We start from the raw sequence: 20,751 nt of genomic DNA on the forward strand, positions 1-20,751 counted from the left end.
CCACTACTATCTGGCATGCACTCACGGACTGAAGTTTTTTATTTATGACACTTTTAGAAGGCTCTGTAAGATTATAGCCACACAGACACTTCTTGCTCATACAGGGTTAATTCTCAGCACGATGGCAGATAAAGGCACAGCTGGACTGCTTCCAGCAGCTCATGACCACACACGGACATCCTCCAGCCTGCACTGAGGTTTTGCATAGCGCATCCTGCTCGCATTCAGTGCCCGTTATTTATTTATTTTCCGAATACAGGAGAGTCTGGTGTCAGGCACATGTGCAGTGAGACTGCTCTCAGTCTTCTATGAGCTCCAATATCGCGCTTGCATTCCCTTACACTCTGACACGCATGGTTCATTCCTACTCTGCACCACTAATCTGCACATGCGCACCAGCTACGTTCCACCACACGGGCGGCTCCTTGCGTTTCAGGCAACGCCAGTCATTACAGCAGGTATGCAGGAGGTTAGTTTCTGAGTGTATTCTTGTTGCTATTGATTAATGTGATGTTTAGCAGCTGTTTTAGATTGTGTAAGGTATTTATATGTGTTCACATCCACTTTGTCGGTCTCATCACCTTGAGAAAGGTCCCGTCTGCGGACCAAAACGTCGGTTATGGTGTCTTGGTAACTCACAATATACTTTTTTGATTATCCATTGGAGTGCTGCCTCTGATTTCGTTTCAACGCGGTCGTATTGCCTATATATATATATATCAGTATGTAGCCCCTTTTCCCCCAACCCTAAGGGAGATGGTGTAGCTACTGCTGTAATCTGTGGCTGCTGGTTCATCCCTGAGTAGTAAACAGGAGGCAGGAGATCTCTGTGATGTTGTGGGGAGGACATCAGGACAGGCTCACTGTGGTTCTTTAGGTGACAGCGCCTCCAGTCCAAGAGTATCCCTCGGCTTTCAGGGTGAGCCTCAGGGACACTTCTTGTTGACAACTCAAGCATGACTCCAGATAGGGTATAAATGGGTTTATTGGTACGTGCTTGTTGGTTAATACAGGTCACAGTCCCCCTGATGCAGTACCTAGACATTAGGCCTTGACTATCTCTCTCTTGTAGATACCTTACCCCCTCATGGGGCAAGGCCTCAGCCTGCTACCTCTGGGGAGAGGATCTCTTCTGTGTCTGCACACTCTGAAGTCTATCCAAGAACTTCTTGCCACTAACCCCTACTCTATACTATAAAGGAGCAAGCGCCTCCCTTTCTGGGGATTGGCTATTAAGTCGGCCTACATACTGTCATAGACCCCCCCTTACAATAACAGACTAATCCTGAACTTTATTGAACATCACACTGAACAATATAACACACCCACCTTAGTCTACTGCTAACACTGCCCACTTACTAAATGGGACTTATAGTGTTATAAGGCCAGGAAATCAGTAGTCCCAAGGGACTGGGCTATATATATATATATGTGTGTAACAGTGTTTCCCCACCCGGTGGGAGATTTGGCCATTACTGCATATGTCTGCCGGTGGTAGAGGGGACACAGGACTAGGCTTCTGGGGTTCATACCCTACATATCTTTAGCAGTGCCTCCATCTGCTGTAGGCTCCAGGGAACTGAAGATGATCTCCCACGGTAGAACCGATTACCTCTCCCCCCAGTAAGATCACACACCAGGCCGGAGGTATAAGCAAACAGGAACGGTTTATTGTCTCTCTTTGTGCAGCACAGTACACGGCAGGTCCTGCCCACAACAGCAACTCTCAGCTACCCACTAAAGGATGGTCCCTGGACCTTCACTACAGGCCAAGGGCACCCGCCGCAGTCCCAGCTCTTCCCTGCCCCTCTAGCAGAGGCAGAGGTATGGTACACACTCACTCTCCCCCAAAAGGAAGAGGACCAGAGAACGCCCAATAGTCAGGCTCTTGGCTGTGTGGATGTGTAGAACGCCAGTGCATCAGAAAGACAAGTCCTTAGTGTATTCATAACATCTGCAGTTGAGAAGCTCCCAATAATCTGCATAACACAATAAAGTTACCCTAATAGGGTTTAAGGGACTAGTACTTAATGCCACAGGCACCAATAAAGAATAGTACAATAAATGTCCCATATAGTGAGAATGAAGGGGTATGGCAACCCACAGGTATAACCCACTTTTGAATTGCAGAATCCAGGGGAGTTTTCTTCAGCAGGAATAAATAGCGTGCAGTCCACCAGTAACAGGAGCAGGAGACAAAACGGCAGTGCACTGCCAAGAAAACCAGGAGGAGGCTCACGGCAACCAAAGCAAAAATGTATTTACACCATACAAAGATTGGACAAAGGTCCCCCTTTGCCCCAACAAGTATCCACCTACGCGTTTCGGGCTCTATGACCTTTCTCAAGGTGTACTTTACTCTAAAAAAAGCCGATATTTAAACTATTGCGCCGATAGCGCTACCGAGTGACGTCACAGCCCGATTGACCAATCGGCTGGCATCTCCTGCTATACGGATCCCCATTGGATAACAGGATCGCGTCATTTTCAACAAACTTTATTTACAAGAGACAAGTCCCTCTATCTAATCAATGGGATGTAGTCTGAGGAGACGCCCTCCAATTGGTCCCTAGGCTTAACAATAAATATAACTTTATTAAAACTGGCAGAACATCTTATAACCATGTCATCTGTGACGTCAGTCATTCGGCCTCATCACCCTGTGCAAACAAAACTTTATAAAAAAAGGCCAATTTTTACAAAAATGAAAAAAATAAAAATAATAATAAACATAACAAACAATATAAGTCTAATGTTTAAAGAGAAAATGATAAAGAATAACTAACTCATAAACATAAAACATTTATCATTAAAAGAATAGCAATATTTGCACAACAATAACACACACATTAAAAATTTCAAAAAGTGCAAAAAAATAAGAATTTTTTTTTCTCTCCTTCACATCTCCAGATCCCAAAATGCACACCAGCAACATAATAATGAGAAAACTTTATTCATTCACTTAGATACTCATGACCTAATGTATACTGATGTGCACATTAGGGTCCCAGGAAATGTAAAAGGAGAACTAGATAAAATGCATCAGATTGATAAAACAACATGACATCTTTAGAATCAGATGTAATATGATTTTGACACATTCCTGTAAAATTAAACATACAGTAAACAAGAAGTGTACATAGATGTCATAGGAGGTCGAAATATGATGATCATGATGAGAAAAACATATTAATCTTTAAATCCAGATGAAAACTCAGTTCATACATAAATAAACATATTAAGAAAAAGAAAATTCAATTTAAATCTAAACATACCCAAAAAGAAAAAACTTAATCAGAGTACTTGTTTTAGTTAAAGGGATATTACCCAGAGTCAGAAACACAAAGAGATGAGGTCAAAGGAAATGGCCAAGGTCCCAGTCTATATTAAGTCCAAAAGGTGACCTGGGTTTTTTAGTGTAAATATCCAAAAGGCCTCCCTTTGATCAAGCCTCTTAATGCGATTCCCACCTCTCACATGACATGGAACAGACTCAATCCCACATACTTTAAGTAATCTACCATCTCCTCTGGGACAGTGGGTACAGTGTAGTGGCACCGGATGATTGAGGTCTCTATTTTTGATAAGTCTGACATGCTCCATAATGCGTGTTTTAAGATTCCTCGTAGTCCGGCCCACATACTGTTTCCCACAACCACAGGTGAGTAGGTAGATTACAAAGTGGTTTTACAATTAATAAAACTTTGTATATCAAACACAGCCTTAGGGGCCTATGCAGAGACGTTCGTAAATTTTTTTTTCCATTGTTTGACAATTGACAAATTCTGGCGTTATTAAAGTACCTAATGCAGAAACAGCAGTTTGGCAAGAAATTCTCAATGTGTAGTAATGGCGACAGGTAATGTCGCCATTACAGAGGGATGTACTTGCATTCGGCGATAACATGATGCAGTGAGTTTTCAAGTACCTCTCGTCAGTCTCGCGAGACGTGACTTGAATTGCGCGCCCAATTTCTGATGTAAACAGCTGATTGCTGTCACTTCGTCTGACGGACGGCTTGTTTGCATTGGAGTAGCATAGAAACGGCGCCCTTCTGTCACTGACACTGCTACAATAACGAAAACGCTTTATACTGTTTACATATCACAGTGTTAAGAGTGTAGTTTGGTGTATTATCAGCAGGCAAACACAGTGACACACAAAACACCGTCTAAGCAGAGTAGTAGCGGCAACTGTAGATTCTACAAGCTATAAAAATGTCCGTAGCTCGCGTGAGCACAGTCAGGAGAAGTGGTGCACATGCACTGAGAAATGTGGTTGGAAGTTCCACAGCCATGCGTGCTGCTGGAGTTAGTGGCGTGACCGGTCCTGTTACTGGACATGAAACAGTGTTAGACAATGCATCAATTTCACCTTTGGAAACTACTGCTCCTTCACTCTCAGCAAGTGTGACTGCAGTGTCTATACAATCACCGTCTGTAAGTCATGCAGATGCAATTTTTGTTGCTAATGTTCGTGGCAGGCACAGTTTGCGTGGAAATAGCAGTGTGCGTGGTAATGTCAGTGGAAGTGTGCGTGGAAGTGTGAGTCGTAATGTCAGTGTTATTGAAAGTGGTTCTGTAAGTGGGAATGTGCGTGGTGGTGTTCGTGCAAATGTTAGTGGTTCTCACCGTGGTACTGTGCGTGGAACTGTATGTGGTACTGGTAGCGTTAGTGTGGGAGGCAATGTGCGTGGTAGTCAACGTGGTAATGTCCGAGGAACTGTGCGTCGTGGTGTCCGTGGCAATGTTCGTGGTTGTGACCGTTCTAGTCTGTGTGGTACTGTGCGTTCTAGTGTGCGTGGTAGTGTGCGTGGTCGTGTGCGTGGTCGTGTGCGTGGTACTGTGCGTGGTACTGTGCGTGGTAGTTTGCTTCCTGTTGTGCCTGTTACTGTGCCTGCTTCTGGACGTGGTGCTGTACGTGGCCGTGTGAGGGCTGCAACGCATACTCTTCCCAATCGTTGTATCGCAGAGTATGCTAGTGCAGGCCAAATAGCTTGTGCAAGTGGTACTGTTCCCATGAATATGCATGCAGGCCCCATGGCAACAACACATGATACTGTGTATGATGATGATGGTCTTGAGGCATCACAGCATGGTGACGATCAAATTAGCATGATGTCCATGGATGTCGAAGATGCAGATACAACAGACCACGATGTACCACTGACTAATACACAATCACAACATGAAGGGAGAAAACGAAATATTAAATTTAGTGACGAGGAAAATCGCGTCTTAGTAACGGAAATTGTTGAGAACTATGATCGTCTCTTTGGCCATCTTGTTGGTAAGTTTAACAGTAGTAAGACATGCCATGGTGTACAAATGATGACATGCACCGTGTTTAGGCCACGCAGAGATAAAGTCAGGTGAAATGATGGCATGGCACAAGACTTTCAATGCTGTGTGTCTACATAGGGTTTGTGCTATGATGCTAAGCCGTGTGTTTCAATTGTGTGTAACTAAAGCTAATGTAGAATGCTGTTGCTTTAGTTCAACTTTATTAACAAATAGTTACACATGAGCAAGCAGCATAGTACAAACATATATTTAGCATTAAAAATTCTATTTTGCAGTTTAACTACAAATAATTATGTAAGTAATAGTAATGTCAACTGTGTCCTTGATGTGTATTTCAAGTAAAAACATCTGCAGCTGTCAAGAGGGCGTTGTGGATAAACATCCGTGAAGCTGTTTCTGGATGTGGTGTTCAAGTGCGCTCGCATGACAACTGCCGGAAAAGATTTGACGACATCAAAAGAAAATTAAAAGTGAAATTGCAGAACATTAAAAATCATGCGGCCGGAACAGGCGGAGGCCCGCCAGCTTCACATTTAACACTTACACCACTAGAGGAGCAGCTTAGTTTGAAGTTGCCAGCTATACAAGTAGAGGGATTGGAAGGCGATTTCGATATAGGAGTGTTCGATGAACTGTTTTATGAAGGTGAATAATGTGATAAAATGGTGCTATCATGACTAACATATTAAAATTACTAAAAGATGTGTCCTTTGTTTTTTTGCTAACAAAACTATATACAGCAACAGTCAAAACTGTGTCAATGCAATGTCAATGTTTTTGTTTAATTTTCATAATGAAACTGATGCACTCACAGCAACATTTACAATACTGTGAGATTAACTATGTAGCAGTGTGTAATAACATAAATTAAACAATATAACAACTGTACACCGTTGCAGATATGTTGAATGTTAAGTTACCTAATACAAGTTACTGTAACAATTAAATGAAACATGGCAGCTTCTGAAACATGAGACATTATTCAGTATACAATGTAACAGCAATGATAGTATTGCTTACTAAAGGTAAAGTTATGCTTTTATACATTGCAGAGGTCACAGGGTCACCATCAGCAGTGTCACATACTTGCCGTCATGACACAGAACAAGACAGCATGCAAACAGAACTCAGATCGCCAATAAATTCTGCAGCAGATTTTGAAGGTACATAGCTTTTAACATATGTAATCCTTAACACTGTTGTAAAGTGTTATTTCAATTTGTGTCCCTTGCTAAAATGTAATGTTCCACTTCTTCCAAGAAGAGGCCATGATCAAATGAAACAGAGACCATACCATCTCGATAAGACTTTCTACTGCGTGGTTTGTGTAAAAAAAATTTGACTTACGAAAACAGGCACTAATATCAAACCTGTACATGTTACATGCAGTGTGTGTTCTATGGTAAATGGGAATCTGTATCACTTTGTGATAAACATTGATATTTTTAACGACGTTTAAATATTAGTATGACAATAACGATGGCTATTTTTAAAATGTTCCCTTCAACATTAATATCTCAATCATTAGGTAGAGCAGCACCATATTTTAACAATTTTACTGCAAAGTGTTGTGAGACGTGTGTCACTGTGCAGTTATTTGGTTAAAAAAATTTACACACCTGCTGCAAACATGGATTATAACAAAAATGAAGAGACGATATATATAGACCTCCCTTTTAGTACCAGCTACACAAGGCTCTGACACACAGTTTAATGAGGGAAAGTTATGTCAAAAAATCCAAACCCATTTTTAACATGAACAGTCACGAAACATAAAAGTAAAGTAAGAAGTCAACTTTCTATTTTACAAGCCAATCCTGTGGTATAGGTCAAACTAAGTGTGACAGGGTGATACATACATAGGCCAGTTTTGTTGTGAATCAATATATATTGTATATGGCGCCCATACTTCATACGCTATAACATTGTCATTATGGTCAAATAAATATAATTTAAATTACAAATATTGATAATACAATGATTACCTATGGATTTTAAATAATGTTAATGCGTTAATACTTCTTTACAATAATTGGAGCTAAACTTCCATGTGAGTAAGAACTTTAACAGACAGTAACCTTTTTAGCTCACAATCTTATGTCCTGCATTGCATAAGTGTACGTAACTGTACCTGCACAACTACTTGTAGTGCTGTCTAACTCATGTATGCATAGTTGCTTCCATATGCATGGTTCTTACTTTCTGCGGCTAACACTTATCTTGGTGCGATTACTGTGTTTAAAGTGTTCCATACTATTGTAATGTTTAGTGCTACTCTGTGTGTTTTTTTCCTCACCATAATCATCTCTTCCATAGATACACCCATTGAACAAACCAGCAATGGCATGAATGTCAGTGAGGATCCATTTTCCCCAATGATAGAACTAGCAAGTAATGGAACACACAGCATAATGGATTTTGACACTGGCAACCATAATGAACTCCTTTCCATTCAGGAGGCAGAACAACGGTTGTTTAAAAGCAATTTAGAGAAGCACTCTCAATTAATGTGTGTGCATGAAAAAATGGTCAGGGAAATTGTAGAGGTGAAAGAAATTTTAACAAATGCAGTTACAGAACTGCGGAAACATAATTCGTACATGGAGGCAATAGTTTCCTGTTTACTGAGAAAAAATGACCTCCAAACTTCTACTGTTTTAACGTCATTTCTTCCGTCCACGTTTTTAGCCACTGTGGAGGGTACTGACACTTTTCAAGTAAGCTGCCCTACCAATTCAGAAGCGGAAGGTGTAAGAGCTACAGAGCAGACAGATACATGCCCTAGTTATGTAAATATAGGTAATGATGAACATAATGAAAATGTTACATGTGCGGATAATACTGGTGTGGCCTTGTTAGAAATTGTACAACCAGAAACACTACACACAGCAGGAAGTATAGAAACAGGAACATCAACTCGTGCCGTGTCCTGTGATTCAGATGTGCTCGAATCAGCCACTGTTCACAATACTCAGAAACATGGAAATACTATGAACACAAATGAGTGTCCGCAGACTGTTAGTGGGCAACCCGCAAAAAAAAGTGTGAGGAAAGCTAAAAATGCACGCACTGCTGTTACTGCTCGCGTTACCCGTTCCAAAAGATGCAAGTGACACATTTAATGACTTGCTTCAAACACACCAACAGCAGAAAGCTTAATAAAGGCTTTTATGCTTATGTATACACTTGTACATCATTAAAGTAACACACATTGTTAGTTTACAGGCATATACATGTTTGTGCCTGTTTAATATACTGTCACAAGCCATGTTCATGTGCGTATACGTACAATAACCAATCTGTGCATAGTTAAAGAATGTTGTGCAAATTGTGTTGACAGGCACACTTGTCAAAACCTATTTGTTTTTTAAAGACACAAGCTCTAATGTTTATGTTATACGTCATATTGTAACTATCAGCAAATGAAGAAATTACTACAATTTACTGTTGTGTTTAATTTGTAAGTTTATAAAGTTTTTATAATATTGTACATAAATACAGTAATGGTAAATAAAAAAAATTCTAATTTTGAATGTGTCTGACTTATTTTGTTTAAAGGTTCGTTCACACATCTGTGTTAGGGAGTCTTAAAAATTTTTTGGACTTTCCTTTGTACAATAACCTTGCACAGGAGAAACTGCAGATAAAAAGGTTACATTTATGCACCCAGTTTAACGCTCATAAATGTTACTACAAATTTCTTTACACATTCATCTAAGCTCAACATGGATACACGCGATGCAGTGCAGCAAAGACCAAAGCTGACTTAGAAACAATTAATCATTGCTGCAATTTGTAATAATTTGGACAGAAAAGCAACAGTAAGGGAAATTTATGCCTACGCAGAAAACAACTACGCATATTACAAATTGGCACCGCAAAGTAACAGTTGGAAAAATGGAATCAGGAAGAATCTAACTTTACAAGATTGTTTTGTGCGAACAAGTTGTCGTGAAGGAGAAAAAGTGGGCCCATGGAAATTACGTTCCTGTTGTCACGTTATAAAAGAAAGTGGGAACTTTTTTTCCTCTTCCACTGCCGTTGATACGTGTCACCTTATCAATACAGAGGATTTTGCTGAAATCACAGGAGAATGTTCAACAGATACTGATATGAATCGCTACATGCAGCATGAGCAGCATTATCAATGGTGCAATGATACTAGTCTTTCTACACAATCAATGCTCATCCACATGCCAACAGATGTCGCAGATAAAGCATGCTCTGGTCATGAAGGTGTTAATGTCACAGAAAACGCAGCACTTTATGAAGATGAAGATTTCAAGGAGAAAATGTTGGTGAAGAATATGAATGCTCCTGCAATAACTTTCTTAAATCTGTAAAGGTATACTGAACATAATGTATGTTACTTGTTGTACTAACTACTTATAACAGTAACACATGTAGACAATCTGTGTGAATCGTGTGTTAGATAATGTACTATAGTTATTATATATGAATACAGGCAAATACATAACAGAAATGGAGACTACACACCTTATCAATGTGTAATAGTTTCTGAATGATACGGTCAACAGTTAATATTAATTATAAATTACTTAATGTGTTTGATGTTACTACAGTTTAAGACAATTGTATAATTCACACATTAAAGACTGTGGCAGGCATATTACCTTCATATTTGTAAATGCTATCAATAATGTTCTTCAAATTCCCAACATAACAGTAAAGGTCTCTAGAAATAAGACATATTCCCATTATAACAAACAATACGACATAACCTGGCAATGCACAGGCAATAAAGAACATTAGTATGAAACTGTCATGCTGCTGAAAAATGGCAGTATAATTATGTGAGCATGTAGTAAGAAACCAAAATAACAGTGTCAGTAAAGTAACTGAGCATGAAAAATGGATACAACAATGAGTGTGACAGTGAAAACTGTCTCACGCATGCACTTAAATAGACCTTATTGTACATGTATCTGTGTGTAAAATCAATTATTGATAGATTATTTCTGTTGCGCATCATGAGCAGCATTGTGAATTGACACACAGCTCAATTAGAGCCACAGCTCATTTTGCTTGCCTGTATGTTCACAGAAAGACTGCACAGAAGGACGAAGAAGACACGCTTCATGAAGGAGGAAGAATGCGTTGCCAGGGGAACATAGCTCCGATGCTGAACTCTATGTTAACTCCTTTCCCTTATCAGTAAACATGTGATTTACGTGTATGTTACAAAGTATAACCTTAGACAATAAAACACTGATTCCTTGCAATTAAAACTTTATTTCAAAATAGAAGTCTGCAGCCATAAAAGAGCAGCATAAACAAAGAAATGTCTTTAATATGTACACTTTCACATTACATTGCAGCTTCAAAGCAGACAACATGTGACGTGTCTCAACTAATAAGTACACTGCGTCAGTGCACCATATATGCTTCATGTCACACAGTTTGTCACACATTTTTAAGGTATTAAGTTGCGTGTGGAGAAACGTCATTTATGTAGTGTGTCCTTACACACATTGTCACCTCTTTGACATTTATATTGTGCAGTAATGGGAAAATGTTATAACTATCTAAATAGTTAATGGATACACTACAACACTTGATAACACAAGAATCGTTGTCCGCGACTATTATTCTGACAAGCATTTGTGAGACATAGACATATATCTTTACATATATAACTGTATGTATATATATGTATGTGCACACAGGTACCTATATATACCCCGCAAGACATATATGTAACTACACATATCCCGCCAAGCACTGGGGTGATCGTACATACATATAAACATATGTACATGTAAATATAAACTGTTACGTTACTAATGAAGAAGGTAACAGCGTGCACATCTCTGTGTATACATGTGGTCGTTAGCGTAAACTTACACACACTACAGAAAACGCTGTGTCCTGAGCAACACTATTACAGGTTGCATGTCACATAATAACGTCATCGTTATATGCAACACAGAAAGGTCGGGACTGCGTTTGTTTCAGTGGCTAAAATAAAGCATACCTTAACGTTCATGACTTTACCGGAGCACGGGTAGATAACATGACGCTCGCACAGGAATCATTACTGCATACCACTCTTCCTGTTTTTTACCCATGAAGAAGTTGAATATGCATTGAAGTAATATTGCCGAGATCGTGCACTGCTTCACCATATAACATAATAATAGCGCATGCGAGTAGGGTAATATTTACACAAAATCAGTGCTGTCACGGCAATCAGAACAAAGTTCACGACATGTAACTGCAATGAAGCACTTCCGGGAGGAGACACCGGATCAACGTTTCCGGGTCAGGTGACGGGCTTGTGTCTATTTGGGTAACCGTGACGTCACACATTCCACTGCAGTCTATGTACTGTATGCCTGATTAATCGCTTCGGACCATCCAGGAACACACTGCAAGAGAAGCACAGGAGCTGCTCGATAACCAGTGTAGAACATAAACTATGAAAAGTTATGCGATAATGTATGAACATTACCAGGCATATACAGCATACGCATAAATGATTGTGCTGGAAAATATTTGTGCGCCATAACCTTTCTTTTAATACGTTACGAAATCATGCCCTGGATAATTGGTCTCCATTTAGCATTTTTACATGCCCCTGTTTTTTGTGTCTTGTGAGGTTGTCGCCACCATATTTGAAGTGGTAAAATTGCATGCAGCACTCAATAAAAATTATGAGCAAAATAGCAGGACTTGCACATATTGGGGATTGCTACTCCCTTCATAGTCGTTATGATACTGAGAACAAAAAATGTTATCAGCACTTATGAACCCCATTATACGCATTGCTACATGCGATGTATGTGTACATACATGAATAAATATATAAATATATATATATTAATTTGGCACATAATTTACACAATTGCCTACTGTTGCCTGTACATTATTACCTACATGAACGTTACATTATTCCGAATATTATCCTTAATGCTACAGTGTTTAGTCATATGTTTTAATGTTTATTTTGCTGTTATGCAGTACTTAATTTTTGTTTATGTTTCCTGTTAACTGTCAATGTGAATGGTTCTTTCTAACCGTAGACAATGGCAATACACGACTTTATTATAGTGACACATGATCAGTGTGCAGAGAACATGTCCCTTGTGTGACGGTGACACCTTTAAAGCCACATATGTGTAGTAATAAAATTTTTGAAAATCTTTTACAAATTATGTCAATTTCTTCCTATTTTTTATATATCATGCACACATTCTTATTGAGACGTTACCTACGTCCCTGCACACATTGCATACTACACAGAAAAAAAGTGTTAAAAACACATTACAACATGTAAAGTTACTATAACAATTTCAATATTCTGCTACATACATTATACAAACTCACACATGAAGTACACACATTGACACATAATTAGCAAGTGGCAATTCACAAGCAAAAAACCACACACAGAGCACTACCGTTATGTTGAAGTATAACAATATTTTCTTTATTTATGATTTACTACAATTGATGTGACCGCTGCATATTCGAAACTGCAACACGTAACTCATCTAAGGTACTTTCTAGACTGAGAATGTGAAGGTTCAATGATTCATCCATGTGTTACACTGAGAAAAGAAAAAACAAACATTAATGTTGACACACTGTAACATAGCTATAGTCAGAAACTGAAATACAAGCCAGTTTGCGTACCATCGAAATAAGTTTGTATCACATGTCTTCTAGTCTCCACTCCACTTGCTGTTTGGTCCTGCTCAGCAGCGAGATTATCTATTTCATCTTCATGAACATCCTCAGACACAACTATATTTACATTGTCATTTAAGGCCACATTATGCAGAATACAGCAGCACATAACTATCTGCGAGACCTTTTCTGGCTTATATTGTAACGCGCCTCCAGATGTATCTAAGCAGCGAAAACGACTTTTCAGTAATCCAAATGTTCGTTCAATAACGCAACGAGTCGATATATGTGCTGCGTTGTAACGCTCTTCTGACAAGGTTGTGGGGTTAAGCAGGGGTGTTAAGAGCCAATTATGTACACCGTACCCAGAGTCACCTATAAATGTGAAGAACAGTTATGTTAAAATTTGAACTTTTGGCTACAGTACCCTTTTACTATGCACCTCTAAAGCAAGAGGATACATCTTCACACATTTAACACACACGTTGTAATAGTGCTATTTCACTGCACTCACCCACAAGCCATCCAGATGGGAACAATCCAGTTTCAAAAGCTGTTGTGACACTGGAATTTCTCAATATCGATGCATCGTGGCAGGAACCTGGGAATTTTGCTACTACATTCATGATTCTCATGTTATGATCACATACTACCTGCACATTAATTGAATGGTAATGTTTCCTATTACGGATGACGTGCTCATAAATACTTGGAGGCGCTAATGCAATATGTGTGCAGTCAATGGCACCCATTACACAAAGAAGGCCAGCAATTTGGTAAAATCCATTACGCAGGCCAACCCATCCATTGTGGTCTTTTGGAAAACTTATGTAATCTCTGGCACGTTTGCACAGTGCATTTAGAAATAATGATAGTGCCCTTGAAAAGGCAGACTGTGAAACGCCACCGACTATTCCAACGGTGGTCTGAAATGATCCAGATGCTAGGAAATGAAGTGCACACAGCATTTTTACTAGGCCGGGAATGGCATGGCCACGGTTGGTTACTGTATCAAGATCACATCTTAGCACCGCATACAGAGCAAGTATTGCCGTCGATGACAAACGGTATCTGATAACTATCTCTTCCTCAGTTAAGCCCTCCAAATAAGTACGTTCCCGTACAATTCGTGGCCTTGGCAACACATTTATCCTTCTCTGTCTCCTCTCCTGTATTAACTGACGCCTCTCCTCTCGTCTGCCCTCCATGATGCCCTGCATCATCCTATTTCCTCTGGGGTTTCCCCTCTCATGCACCCTCTCCTGTATCCTGTCCTCCACTGGGTCCTGTACAATTTCTGCATGTCGCACAACTCTCCTCTCCTGCCTCCTAATTGTATCCTGTAGTACTAATCTTCTTCTTCCCAAAAAGTATTGCATAATCATGTCATCTGCCATGTTCATGAAATGTGTATGTACTTGCGCTGAGGTAACTTCAAGTTCACATGCACACAACTGAGGTAAAGTGAACAAGGGAAACTTTATTTAAAAGCACAGCACAGACATTACAGGTATAACATGTTAATATGCATGTGCCATAATAATGTATAGCATGCAACATACGTTAACATAATGTTTACAAACATGAACAATGCACGTGTAACACACATGTTAACATTACATTGATTTTGCCATAACATTCAAACTTTCATTTTTTCACATGTAATTGGTGATTGTTGAAGGCCGTGTAACGATTGGTTCAAAAAATGTGACATTCATGTTACTGTTGCTATACTTGTTAATGTTATGAAACATGTATCATTACAGAATAGTACGAACAAAAAAATAAAGTACAAGCATATCCGGTCTCTGTTAACGCTGTTACAATAGAGTTGGGTCAAGTACAATGATTAAATTGTTCTAAAGATTGTTGGTTTCATGTTCCGTCAACTAGGAAAAGTGACAAATTTTTCTGTTAATACAGTTACATTTTGGGTTAATATGACGTGTTTAACGCATAACAATAATGTATCTCCTCATATGATACGCAAATGGAATGCAACTTACAATCCTTCTGACTGAACTTTTACATTCTGTGATAAAACAACATGATACATTTGCATAACTTATTTCTTACTTTTCTTATGTGCTCATACACAACATTACATTTGCGCACAACATGTTATTTGTAATGTACTTACGCACATAATTAATTCAATATAGTGGACTGGACACGAGCACTGCACAAGGCACATGTCCCATAAAATTTGATGTGGTACGCCCCACATCATACTACACACACAACACATACCTGTTCAACGTGTGGTATCGCTCATCCATACAGTGTGATATTGAGATAAGTCATAAATTACAATGCATGTATGACTGTTGCTGACAAAAATACAAATAAATATGGAAGTACCGGGCCATTTTGCACTTGTATTAAACGCAACCATCATCACCTTGGATAAAAACATTTAAGTACATTACAGGTTTCATACATTTTGTTTTTAATAAATTGTGACACGTTTATGCCCTTTAAGCTTCGTACTGCGGGAGGAAAGGGGGTTAGTAAGGCAGGCAATGTCAGAGGTGATCGTACAGTAAAGGAGATGCAGTTTGTGGCAGGAAGGGGTAAGGCTGATGTGGGGGGGGGGGCGGCAAGAAGGCAACAGGAAGAACTGTGGCAATAAGAGGCATTTCATTGCCCCTTCATTGCAGTTCTTCATTGTTGCTTTGTTGACATGACAGCAGGGGACCGCGTTTAGAGTTAGAGGGCGTGTTTGGCTGACGTCATCTGCTCAAGGCTGTGTCACAGCTAACAACTGTTGCTGCCGTGGATCGGGACTCCTTCGTGGCAAGAACATGCATTTCAAGGTACAGAGTGTGTGAGGTAAGCGGGTGAGTAAGGCAGGCAATGTCAGAGGTGATCGTACAGTAAAGGAGATGCAGTTTGTGGCAGGAAGGGGTAAGGCTGATGTGGGGGGGGGCGGCAAGAAGGCAACAGGAAGAACTGTGGCAATAAGAGGCATTTCATTGCCCCTTCATTGCAGGTCTTCATTGTTGCTTTGTTGACATGACAGCAGGAGACCGCGTTTAGACTTCACGGACGTGTTTGGGTCACGTGAGCAGATGAAGCGTGTGTGACTGGAAGACAAAGCAGTTGGCGTCGATCGGGAGTGATACTGCCGTTTTTTTCTGCCGAACTCTATTGGCGATTTGTGCGCATAAAATTACAGCACACATGCCGAATATCTGACATTAACCTTTACAGCATATGGCGACTTTATACACATGGCGAATTTGCTCAAATATACACTTCTCGCCACCCGTTTGGCGGAATCATGTAGCTTTCCAATTTTCCTGGCGAATACATATTTTTTCGCCACTGAAAAAAGCCTCTCTGCATTCTGGAAGCAAATTATGGCGAATACATGCCAAACGGCATGTATTCGCACTTCTCTGCATAGGCCCCTTAGTGTTTGTACTCTCAAAGGTTTTAGTTGGAGACAATAGAGCACAAATCTTACAAGAGCCACATCTATATAAACCTTTAGTAAAGGATCTCTGTTTGTCTGCCTCAGTTGAAAACAAACTTGGTGATAAAGAATTAGATATGGTCTTAGCCTTTCTGAAAACCAGTTTCGTTTTTTGGGGTAAATCTTGTCCCAAAATTGGATCAAGGCGTTAGATGCTCCAATGTTTCTTCAAGATGAGTCTCACTTCTTGTGCCTGTCGACTGAATTGAGTGATAAACAGTGGGCTCTCTTGTTTGGATGTCTTTTTTGGTTTCCTTTTTAACAATTGGCTCCTTTCCATAACCTCCACTTCTTCCCATGCCTTATTTAGGTCAAGGGGTTCATAGCCCCTGGCTAAGAATCTATTAAATAATTCATCTGATTGTCTATGGACGTCCTCATCTTTGGAGCAGTTTCTTTTTATCCTCATGTACTGCCCCTTTGGTATTCCTTTAACAAGAGCTCTGGGGTGGCAGCTATCGGCTCTAAGATAGGTGTTTCGTGAATTATCTTTTCTAAATATATCTGTGTGTATATTCAAAGAAAGATCAACATAAAGTAATAAATCTAAATATTTAAGGTGATGGTGATCAAAAGAAAATGTGAATTTAAGACCATAATCATTATCATTAAGTAAATCTATAAATAATAACATCGAAGTGGTGTCACCCTCCCAAATGAAAATCAAATCGTCGATAAATCGACGATAAAAACGATTTGATCCCTAAATGGGTTCCTATCTCCAAACATGTGGAACGACTCCCACCATCCCATGAATAGATTCGTATAGGATGGGGCAAAGCTGGTTCCCATGGCCGTTCCACATGTTTGGAGATAGTTTCTCCTGTTCTTGGCTGTGTGACCTGCCTCTCTCAAGGGGGTAGAGGCACTACTAAGTTTGGGGCGGGACTGCCCTTAAGTACAGCCAGGAGGAGGCCACCAGGTCCGTGCTATGATTCGACATGCTCAGGCCTGATGTCACCGCCTCCCACTGTCACTCAAGTGCAGCAGTGAGTGGGGAAAACCCATATCGACTACTGGTAGCCTGATTGTACCAGGGCTTACGACCAGTCGGGCAGGTAAGTAGCCAAAGGTGATATGGCTACATGTAGCAGTGTCCATCTAATTTTCAAAATCATCCTCCCCTACAGGGATAGGCTTCACCTCGGAGAATGTCCTTAGTCGTTGGTAGGGGCTATTCTCACTGATGGGTTTCATGACTCTGTCTAGTACTTGTCCCACCGTTTGTAATAGGGGCTCGGAGGGAGTGGCAGAAAATACGTTCAAGGATTTTGGGGTGGCTGCACCCATCTCACTCATAAGTTCGGCTAGAGTCTTCCCTTCCTTCAGTAATAATTATTTTACTCTATCTACCAGTCGGTTAGGGGGCAGGTCATGAACTGCAACAGGGGACTATATCGAGTAATACACAGGCCCCATGCGAAGAGAAGCTCCATGGCTAACACACCCACGAGCATCTGCGGGTACCCCAATCTGCCAATTGAGATTCTTGGCTCTTCTGCCCGAGTGATGGCATCTATTGAAGGAAAACTATGCAAGGTTCTTCTGGATAGTGGATCGCAAGTGTCTATAATCTTCCAATCATGGTACAACCGATATCTGCGACACCTGCCACTGCAGCCGCTGAATGGACTTGTTGTGTGGGGCCTCAGTGAAGCTAGCTATCCATACTTGGGCTATGTGGTCGTGAAGTTGGAATTTCTCAAGGAAATTGCTGGGGTAGCCGGACCTCTTGAAGTAGTGGCACTAATATGTCCTGAAGCCCGTGAAGGAGAAGCCGGAGCCATAATAGGAACAAATGCGAACATCTTCAGCAGACTACAATAGAAGTTTAAGCAAACTACCCACTGACTCCCCACTATATGAGTATATAAAGCTTGTTATAATTCATTACCACTGTGTCGTGTCTAGTCACACAGTCTTACACAACATGTACCACACACTATAAGAATGAAACAGTAACCCATATGACTCAGGCTCCCACCTCAGTGATAGGCCATATTATCTGAGGTAAAATAAAGACGGGTTACATTTACAAATGTGCAGAATTGTTTGGAAAGGGACCTGTATCTTGTTCAAATATCTCGGGTCAAGAGAGAACCTGCTTTTTGTTTGTATAAATGCCAGACAATAATATAATAAATGCTGTTTATATCTTTCCTTTGTAGACCCTGTTTCACTACGGCAGAGAACAGGAGTGGACATACTGCAGGAAGAGAGACTCCTTTAAAAAACAGGTAATTTCCGTGTCTAGGATTTGTGGCATATTTGAAGCCATATTGATACAATTTTGTCTTTGGCTCAATGTGACAATTTCCTCTTCTGCCAGGATGCTTGCGACATCATGACATCATTTTAATTTGAGTTTCTTTTACCTAACAATGTTGTAGAGAAAAATACCAAAAAGAATGGTGGCGTTAGATGGGAAAAGTCAGAAATGTTCTTCACTGAGAAGGTTATATGAGTGGGAGATGGCTTACCTTATGTTTCTTTCTTTTAGAGAGACCTCCTCCTCCTCCCCTTTTCTGCTCTTCCGTCCTGTCTTGCTCTAACCCTTATCTGAAATTTGGATCAGAAAGTGCTACAGGAATCAAAGCCGCTCAGTTTAGAAGGTATGGAAGGGTGTCCCGGGAACTAATTTCAGGTTAAGAGCAGGACCAGAGGGGCTTCGTTATGTCCACATATGACCCAAGTGAACTAATGACAGGGTTATATTTAATAGTTTACCCTGGTTGTGTTTGTAAACATTGTAACCTGTAATGTAGTCACTTTTACCACTCTTGCCTCTGCTGCCTCTCTCCCTCACCATGCCACTTGTCTCTCTGAGGTGGTGTGAACAAGTTTAACAATCACCCCTATTCCATTCAGAGTCCATGATTTATAAAGAGAAGCCCATGTTCTAAATTAGGGTTATTGTGAAGGCATGGACATAACCTACCACTAAGGTTATTTCTTCACTTGGTGTAGGTCCTGTTCTATGACATTGAATGACAGGACCGCCAGTACTGCAGGGAGCTGCTTACCATCAAGCTAAAGGAACGTATGTGCTAGTTTTTAGGTCAGTATCTTTTGGGGACATTATCCTAAAATATACTTATTTTGTAAGGCTTAGTGAGAGGGTTAGGGTTTGCATCTGAATAAACTGGACTGCTTAGTGGGGAGTCAACTGTAAGCTCTTTGGCTCACTGTATGATGGTTTTTCTGTTCTTCTGCAGGCCCGGGTTTCCAGAACAAGATCTTGTTCACCTCACATCATGGGAACGGGGCAGCTAGTACTGCAGGATGCAGAGCCACATTGAGGACTGTGTAATTACAATGCTGTATATTCTCTGTCACAGTACCCTAGTCTTTCTCCATCTATCTCTGTCCCCTGTTACCATCTCTCCCTACAATTCTACATGCAGGTGTTATCCAGCAAAGAGGAGACAGTTGCATATATTCTCAAATATAGAAAACATTGTAGAGACAGAAAAGTGCATGTTGGCTTGATTTTAGTGATCTTTGTCACGGTGGCTGCAACTTCTGGTTACCTCCGTAAAGTTGGCAGTTTTTATCATAGAAATTATGACCAATACATTCAGCAAAAGATTTTGTGAACTTTACAAATCTGCAGAATTGTTTGGAAAGGGACCTGCATCCTGCTCAAATATCTCAGGTCAAGAGAGAACCTTATTTTTGTTTGTATAAATGCCAGAAAATAATATAATAAATACTGTTTATATCTTTGCTTTCTAGACCCTTTTCATTACAGCAGAGAACAGGAGAGGACGTAATGCAGGAAGAGAGACCTCCTCCTTCCCTTCCCTGCCCTTCCGTCCTGTCTCTCTCCAACCCTTATCTGAAACTTGGGTCAAAAAGTACTGCAGGAAGCACAGCCGTTCAGTGAAGAAGGTATGGAAGGGTGTCCCGGGAACTCATTTTAGGTAAAGAGCAGGACCAGAGGGGCCTCATTATGTCCACATATGACCCAACTGAACTAATGACAGGGTTATGTTTAATAGTTTACCCTGGGATTGTTTGCAAACATTGTAACACGGAATGTAGTCACTTTTACCACTCTTGCCTCTGCTGCCTCTCTCCCTCACCATGGAACTTGTCTCTGAGGTGGCGTAAACAAATGTGACAATCATCCCCATCCCATTCAGAGTCCATGATTTATAAAGAGGAGAAGCCCATGTTCTAACATTAGTGCTATTGTGAAGGCAGGCATACTGTACCACTGGGATATTTCTTCACTTGGTGTAGGTCCTGTTCAATGACATTGAATGACAGGACCCGCCAGTACTGCAGGAAGCTGCTTACCATCAAGCTAAAGGTACT

General features: G+C 40.4%; 2 long non-coding RNA genes across 4 annotated transcripts; both read left to right on the top strand.

Moving 5' to 3' along the window:
* Positions 1-275: 275 nt before the first annotated feature.
* Positions 276-20,736, top strand: LOC142468943 (uncharacterized). 3 transcript variants are annotated; one of them, XR_012788914.1, is made up of 5 exons: positions 276-469; positions 18,600-18,668; positions 18,932-19,043; positions 19,399-19,489; positions 19,647-20,736. It is a non-coding gene; the product is annotated as an uncharacterized LOC142468943 (long non-coding RNA). The 3 variants fall into 3 exon arrangements; XR_012788912.1 differs by lacking the exon at positions 276-469 and adding an exon at positions 15,593-15,785; XR_012788913.1 differs by lacking the exons at positions 276-469; positions 19,399-19,489 and adding an exon at positions 15,593-15,785.
* On the top strand, positions 5,647-8,725 carry LOC142468938 (uncharacterized). Its single transcript, XR_012788910.1, has 3 exons — positions 5,647-5,948; positions 6,356-6,466; positions 7,620-8,725. It is a non-coding gene; the product is annotated as an uncharacterized LOC142468938 (long non-coding RNA).
* Positions 20,737-20,751: the final 15 nt, after the last annotated feature.

Source organism: Ascaphus truei, chromosome 1, assembly GCF_040206685.1.
Source record: "Ascaphus truei isolate aAscTru1 chromosome 1, aAscTru1.hap1, whole genome shotgun sequence".
Classification (NCBI taxonomy): Eukaryota; Metazoa; Chordata; class Amphibia; order Anura; family Ascaphidae; genus Ascaphus; species Ascaphus truei.